This window comes from Balaenoptera physalus (genome assembly GCF_965194825.1).
Source record: "Balaenoptera physalus genome assembly, contig: HAP1_SCAFFOLD_75, whole genome shotgun sequence".
Taxonomy (NCBI): domain Eukaryota; kingdom Metazoa; phylum Chordata; class Mammalia; order Artiodactyla; family Balaenopteridae; genus Balaenoptera; species Balaenoptera physalus.
In genome coordinates this window covers 715,625-723,488 of record NW_028126455.1, presented here as the reverse complement: position 1 = coordinate 723,488, position 7,864 = coordinate 715,625, and positions in this window count along the sequence as shown.

The following is a 7,864-nucleotide window of genomic DNA, read 5'->3' as shown; positions in this document are numbered from 1 at the left end:
ATGCCTGAGGTTTGATGGTGGAAACCTGTGGCCTGGCAACATGACTGAGGATTTATTCTGGAAGACTGTGGCTAGGGAACATGATATCGGGTTGATTCTGGAAACCTGTGTTCTGGGAACAAGACTGAGGTTTGATTCTGGAACCCTGTGCCTTGGGAACATGACTGAGGTTTGTTTCTGGAAACCTGTTCCCTGGGAACATGACTGAGGTTTGATTCTGGACACCTGTGTCCTGGGAACATGACTGAGGTTTGATTGCTGAAACCTGTGGCCTGCGAACATGACTCAGGTTTGATTCTGGAACCATGTGTCCTGGGAATATGACTGAGGTTTGATTCTGGAAGCCTTTGGCCTGGGAAAATGACTGAGGTTTCATTGTGGAAACATGTGGCTTGGGATCATGACTGAGGTTTGATGGTGGAACACTATGGCCTGGCAAAATGACTGAGGCTTGATTCTGGAACCCTGTGGCCTGGCAACTTGACTGAGGTGTGATGGCAGAAACCTGTGGCCTGGCAACATGACTGAGTTTGATTGTGGCACCCTGTGCACGGGGAACATGACTGAGGCCTGATACTGGAACCCCGTGGCGTGGGAACTTGACATTGGTTTGATTCTGGAGCCCTGTTTACTGGGAACATGACTGAGGTTTGATGGTTGACACCTGTGGCCTGGCAACATGATTGAGGTTTGATAGTGGAACCCTCAGGCTTGGGAACATGAGTGAGGCTTGATGGTGGAACCCTGTGGCCTGGCAACATGAGCGAGGCTTGATGGTGGAAACCTGTGGCTTGGCAAGATGACTTAGGTTTGATTGTGGAACAGTCTTTCCTGGGAACATGACTGAGGCTTGATGGTGGAACCGTGGCCTAGCAACAGGACAGAGGTTTGATTGTGGAACCCTCTGGCCTGGGAATATGACTGAGGTTTAATTGTGGAACCCTGTGGCCTGGGAATATGACTGGGAGTTTATTTCTGAAACCTGTGTCCAGGGAACATGACTGAGGTTTTATTCTGGAACCATGTGGCCTGGGAATATGACTGAGGTTTGATTCTGGAAACCATTGGCCTGGGAAGATGACTGATGTTAGAGTGTGGAATCCTGTGGCCTGGGAACATGACATCGGTGGATTCTGGAACCCTGTGGCCTGGGAACATGCCTGAGGTTTGATGGTGGAAACCTGTGGCCTGGCAACAGGACTGAGGTTTGATTCTGGAAGACTGTGGCTAGGGAACATGATATCGGGTTGATTCTGGCAACCTGTGTCCTGGGAACAAGACTGAGGTTTGATTCTGGAACCCTGTGCCTTGGGAATATGACTGAGGTTTGTTTCTGGAAGCCTGTTCCCTGGGAACATGAGTGAGGCTTGATGGTGGAACCGTGGTCTGGCAACAGAACTGAGGTTTGATTGTGGAACCCTCTGGCCTGGGAATATGACTGAGGTTTAATTGTGGAACCCTGTGGCCTGGGAACATGACTGGGAGTTTATTTCTGAAACCTGTGTCAAGGGAACATGACTGAGGGTTTATTCTGGAACCCTGTGTCCTGGGAACACAACTGAGGTTTGATTCTGGAACCATGTGGCCTGGGAATATGACTGAGGTTTGATTCTGGAAACCATTGGCCTGGGAAGATGACTGATGTTAGAGTGTGGCATCCTGTGGCCTGGGAACATGACATCGGTTTGGATTCCGGTACCCTGTTGCCTGGGAACATGAAATCGGTTTGATTCTGGAAACCTGTGGCCTGGGAATATGACTGAGGTTTGATGGTGGTACCCTATGGCCTGGCAACATGACTGAAGTTTGATTCTGGATCCCTGTGGCCTGGGAACGTGACTGAGGCGTGATTCTGGAAAACTGTGGCCTGGGAACATGACATCTATTTAGATTGTGGAATACTGTGCCCCGGGAACCTGACTGAGCCTTGGTTCTGGAACCCTGTGGACTGGGAACATGACTGAGGTTTTACTCTGGAACCCTGTAGCCTGGGAACATAACTGAGGATTGATTCTGGAACCCTGTGGCCGGGGAACATGACATCGGTGGATTCTGGAACCCTGAGGCCTGGGAACATGACGTCTGTTTAGATTGTGGAATACTGTGCCCCGGGAACCTGACTGAGCCTCGGTTCTGGAACCCTGTGGACTGGGAACATGACTGAGGTTTTATTCTGGAACCCTGTAGCCTGGGAACATAACTGAGGATTGATTCTGGAATCTTGTGGCCTGGGAAAATGACAACGGTGGATTCTGGAACCCTGTGGCCTGAGAACATGAGAACGGTTTGATTCTGGAATTCTGTGGCCTGGGAACATGCCTGAGGTTTGATGGTGGAAACCTGTGGCCTGGCAACATGACTGAGGATTTATTCTGGAAGACTGTGGCTAGGGAACATGATATCGGGTTGATTCTGGAAACCTGTGTTCTGGGAACAAGACTGAGGTTTGATTCTGGAACCCTGTGCCTTGGGAACATGACTGAGGTTTGTTTCTGGAAACCTGTTCCCTGGGAACATGACTGAGGTTTGATTCTGGACACCTGTGTCCTGGGAACATGACTGAGGTTTGATTGCTGAAACCTGTGGCCTGCGAACATGACTCAGGTTTGATTCTGGAACCATGTGTCCTGGGAATATGACTGAGGTTTGATTCTGGAAGCCTTTGGCCTGGGAAAATGACTGAGGTTTCATTGTGGAAACATGTGGCTTGGGATCATGACTGAGGTTTGATGGTGGAACACTATGGCCTGGCAAAATGACTGAGGCTTGATTCTGGAACCCTGTGGCCTGGCAACTTGACTGAGGTGTGATGGCAGAAACCTGTGGCCTGGCAACATGACTGAGTTTGATTGTGGCACCCTGTGCACGGGGAACATGACTGAGGCCTGATACTGGAACCCCGTGGCGTGGGAACTTGACATTGGTTTGATTCTGGAGCCCTGTTTACTGGGAACATGACTGAGGTTTGATGGTTGACACCTGTGGCCTGGCAACATGATTGAGGTTTGATAGTGGAACCCTCAGGCTTGGGAACATGAGTGAGGCTTGATGGTGGAACCCTGTGGCCTGGCAACATGAGCGAGGCTTGATGGTGGAAACCTGTGGCTTGGCAAGATGACTTAGGTTTGATTGTGGAACAGTCTTTCCTGGGAACATGACTGAGGCTTGATGGTGGAACCGTGGCCTAGCAACAGGACAGAGGTTTGATTGTGGAACCCTCTGGCCTGGGAATATGACTGAGGTTTAATTGTGGAACCCTGTGGCCTGGGAATATGACTGGGAGTTTATTTCTGAAACCTGTGTCCAGGGAACATGACTGAGGTTTTATTCTGGAACCATGTGGCCTGGGAATATGACTGAGGTTTGATTCTGGAAACCATTGGCCTGGGAAGATGACTGATGTTAGAGTGTGGAATCCTGTGGCCTGGGAACATGACATCGGTGGATTCTGGAACCCTGTGGCCTGGGAACATGCCTGAGGTTTGATGGTGGAAACCTGTGGCCTGGCAACAGGACTGAGGTTTGATTCTGGAAGACTGTGGCTAGGGAACATGATATCGGGTTGATTCTGGCAACCTGTGTCCTGGGAACAAGACTGAGGTTTGATTCTGGAACCCTGTGCCTTGGGAATATGACTGAGGTTTGTTTCTGGAAGCCTGTTCCCTGGGAACATGAGTGAGGCTTGATGGTGGAACCGTGGTCTGGCAACAGAACTGAGGTTTGATTGTGGAACCCTCTGGCCTGGGAATATGACTGAGGTTTAATTGTGGAACCCTGTGGCCTGGGAACATGACTGGGAGTTTATTTCTGAAACCTGTGTCAAGGGAACATGACTGAGGGTTTATTCTGGAACCCTGTGTCCTGGGAACACAACTGAGGTTTGATTCTGGAACCATGTGGCCTGGGAATATGACTGAGGTTTGATTCTGGAAACCATTGGCCTGGGAAGATGACTGATGTTAGAGTGTGGCATCCTGTGGCCTGGGAACATGACATCGGTTTGGATTCCGGTACCCTGTTGCCTGGGAACATGAAATCGGTTTGATTCTGGAAACCTGTGGCCTGGGAATATGACTGAGGTTTGATGGTGGTACCCTATGGCCTGGCAACATGACTGAAGTTTGATTCTGGATCCCTGTGGCCTGGGAACGTGACTGAGGCGTGATTCTGGAAAACTGTGGCCTGGGAACATGACATCTATTTAGATTGTGGAATACTGTGCCCCGGGAACCTGACTGAGCCTTGGTTCTGGAACCCTGTGGACTGGGAACATGACTGAGGTTTTACTCTGGAACCCTGTAGCCTGGGAACATAACTGAGGATTGATTCTGGAACCCTGTGGCCGGGGAACATGACATCGGTGGATTCTGGAACCCTGAGGCCTGGGAACATGACGTCTGTTTAGATTGTGGAATACTGTGCCCCGGGAACCTGACTGAGCCTCGGTTCTGGAACCCTGTGGACTGGGAACATGACTGAGGTTTTATTCTGGAACCCTGTAGCCTGGGAACATAACTGAGGATTGATTCTGGAATCTTGTGGCCTGGGAAAATGACAACGGTGGATTCTGGAACCCTGTGGCCTGAGAACATGAGAACGGTTTGATTCTGGAACTCTGTGGCCTGGGAACATGCCTGAGGTTTGATGGTGGAAACCTGTGGCCTGGCAACATGACTGAGGATTTATTCTGGAAGACTGTGGCTAGGGAACATGATATCGGGTTGATTCTGGAAACCTGTGTTCTGGGAACAAGACTGAGGTTTGATTCTGGAACCCTGTGCCTTGGGAACATGACTGAGGTTTGTTTCTGGAAACCTGTTCCCTGGGAACATGACTGAGGTTTGATTCTGGACACCTGTGTCCTGGGAACATGACTGAGGTTTGATTGCTGAAACCTGTGGCCTGCGAACATGACTCAGGTTTGATTCTGGAACCATGTGTCCTGGGAATATGACTGAGGTTTGATTCTGGAAGCCTTTGGCCTGGGAAAATGACTGAGGTTTCATTGTGGAAACATGTGGCTTGGGATCATGACTGAGGTTTGATGGTGGAACACTATGGCCTGGCAAAATGACTGAGGCTTGATTCTGGAACCCTGTGGCCTGGCAACTTGACTGAGGTGTGATGGCAGAAACCTGTGGCCTGGCAACATGACTGAGTTTGATTGTGGCACCCTGTGCACGGGGAACATGACTGAGGCCTGATACTGGAACCCCGTGGCGTGGGAACTTGACATTGGTTTGATTCTGGAGCCCTGTTTACTGGGAACATGACTGAGGTTTGATGGTTGACACCTGTGGCCTGGCAACATGATTGAGGTTTGATAGTGGAACCCTCAGGCTTGGGAACATGAGTGAGGCTTGATGGTGGAACCCTGTGGCCTGGCAACATGAGCGAGGCTTGATGGTGGAAACCTGTGGCTTGGCAAGATGACTTAGGTTTGATTGTGGAACAGTCTTTCCTGGGAACATGACTGAGGCTTGATGGTGGAACCGTGGCCTAGCAACAGGACAGAGGTTTGATTGTGGAACCCTCTGGCCTGGGAATATGACTGAGGTTTAATTGTGGAACCCTGTGGCCTGGGAATATGACTGGGAGTTTATTTCTGAAACCTGTGTCCAGGGAACATGACTGAGGTTTTATTCTGGAACCATGTGGCCTGGGAATATGACTGAGGTTTGATTCTGGAAACCATTGGCCTGGGAAGATGACTGATGTTAGAGTGTGGAATCCTGTGGCCTGGGAACATGACATCGGTGGATTCTGGAACCCTGTGGCCTGGGAACATGCCTGAGGTTTGATGGTGGAAACCTGTGGCCTGGCAACAGGACTGAGGTTTGATTCTGGAAGACTGTGGCTAGGGAACATGATATCGGGTTGATTCTGGCAACCTGTGTCCTGGGAACAAGACTGAGGTTTGATTCTGGAACCCTGTGCCTTGGGAATATGACTGAGGTTTGTTTCTGGAAGCCTGTTCCCTGGGAACATGAGTGAGGCTTGATGGTGGAACCGTGGTCTGGCAACAGAACTGAGGTTTGATTGTGGAACCCTCTGGCCTGGGAATATGACTGAGGTTTAATTGTGGAACCCTGTGGCCTGGGAACATGACTGGGAGTTTATTTCTGAAACCTGTGTCAAGGGAACATGACTGAGGGTTTATTCTGGAACCCTGTGTCCTGGGAACACAACTGAGGTTTGATTCTGGAACCATGTGGCCTGGGAATATGACTGAGGTTTGATTCTGGAAACCATTGGCCTGGGAAGATGACTGATGTTAGAGTGTGGCATCCTGTGGCCTGGGAACATGACATCGGTTTGGATTCCGGTACCCTGTTGCCTGGGAACATGAAATCGGTTTGATTCTGGAAACCTGTGGCCTGGGAATATGACTGAGGTTTGATGGTGGTACCCTATGGCCTGGCAACATGACTGAAGTTTGATTCTGGATCCCTGTGGCCTGGGAACGTGACTGAGGCGTGATTCTGGAAAACTGTGGCCTGGGAACATAACATCTATTTAGATTGTGGAATACTGTGCCCCGGGAACCTGACTGAGCCTTGGTTCTGGAACCCTGTGGAATGGGAACGACTGAGGTTTTATTCTGGAACCCTGTAGCCTGGGAACATAACTGAGGATTGATTCTGGAACCCTGTGGCCTGGGAACATGACATCGGTGGATTCTGGAACCCTGAGGCCTGGGAACATGACGTCTGTTTAGATTGTGGAATACTGTTCCCCGGGAACCTGACTGAGCCTCGGTTCCGGAACCCTGTGGACTGGGAACATGACTGAGGTTTTATTCTGGAACCCTGTAGCCTGGGAACATAACTGAGGATTGATTCTGGAATCTTGTGGCCTGGGAAAATGACAACGGTGGATTCTGGAACCCTGTGGCCTGGGAACATGAGAACGGTTTGATTCGGGAACTCTGTGGCCTGGGAACATGCCTGAGGTTTGATGGTGGAAACCTGTGGCCTGGCAACATGACTGAGGTTTGATTCTGGAAGACTGTGGCTAGGGAACATGATATCGGGTTGATTCTGCAAACCTGTGTTCTGGGAACAAGACTGAGGTTTGATTCTGGAACCCTGTGCCTTGGGAACATGACTGAGGTTTGTTTCTGGAAACCTGTTCCCTGGGAACATGACTGAGGTTTGATTCTGGACACCTGTGTCCTGGGAACATGACTGAGGTTTGATTGCTGAAACCTGTGGCCTGCGAACATGACTCAGGTTTGATTCTGGATCCATGTGTCCTGGGAATATGACTGAGGTTTGATTCTGGAAACCTTTGGACTGGGAAAATGACTGAGGTTTCATTGTGGAAACATGTGGCTTGGGATCATGACTGAGGTTTGATGGTGGAACACTATGGCCTGGCAAAATGACTGAGGCTTGGTTCTGGAACCCTGTGGCCTGGCAACTTGACTGAGGTGTGATGGCAGAAACCTGTGGCCTGGCTACATGACTGAGTTTGATTGTGGCACCCTGTGCACGGGGAACATGACTGAGGCCTGATACTAGAACCCCGTGGCGTGGGAACTTGACATTGGTTTGATTCTGGAGCCCTGTTTACTGGGAACATGACTGAGGTTTGATGGTTGACACCTGTGGCCTGGCAACATGATTGAGGTTTGATAGTGGAACCCTCAGGCTTGGGAACATGAGTGAGGCTTGATGGTGGAACCCTGTGGCCTGGCAACATGAGTGAGGCTTGATGGTGGAACCCTGTGGCTTGGCAAGATGACTTAGGTTTGATTGTGGAACAGTCTTTCCTGGGAACATGACTGAGGCTTGATGGTGGAACCGTGGCCTAGCAACAGGACAGAGGTTTGATTGTGGAACCCTCTGTCCTGGGAAAATGA